This window comes from Pterocles gutturalis, unplaced genomic scaffold, assembly GCF_000699245.1.
Source record: "Pterocles gutturalis isolate BGI_N339 unplaced genomic scaffold, ASM69924v1 scaffold12868, whole genome shotgun sequence".
Taxonomy (NCBI): domain Eukaryota; kingdom Metazoa; phylum Chordata; class Aves; order Pterocliformes; family Pteroclidae; genus Pterocles; species Pterocles gutturalis.
Genome location: NW_010118215.1, coordinates 79,347 through 79,919, shown reverse-complemented (window position 1 = coordinate 79,919; position 573 = coordinate 79,347).

The following is a 573-nucleotide window of genomic DNA, read 5'->3' as shown; positions in this document are numbered from 1 at the left end:
TAATCTTATTTCAGAGGAGCTGAAATACTTAAACAACTGAAGCTTATTGCTTTTGTTTTAAACTCTTGTGCTTTTTTACATCTAAGCAAGCAGAATAAAGAGCTTACAAGTTACACATGCTGCACTTTGTGGATTTAAGTCTTGTCAGACACTCAAGTGTGCTCTGTCATTTCAGCAGGTGAAGAAAATTAAGCAGATAGCACTCACGTTAGCAGGCATGCAAAAGCTATTCCTTCTGTTACTGAATTTAGGGACTTGAATGCCAGGTAATAGACTAGATTACTTAAATGCTATTCTATGCTGGTGAATGTAATAGGAAAAAAAAATCAGATTCTTTGTTAGCATGATTGCTTAATATGGTGTTTAGAGAGTACTGAAATGTCTTTTGACATCCAGGCATAGCTTTAGTTCAAGCACTTCTATTTGGGGAAAAAATAAGATGAATGAAAAAAATTATGTACAAATCTGTTCTAAACCATCTGGAGTAACTAACTACTTACTTTGTTTCGTTCTAGGAAATACCAAAATAAAGCAGATGTTGTGTCCTGTACTGTTATCTCAAGGTTTTGCAAG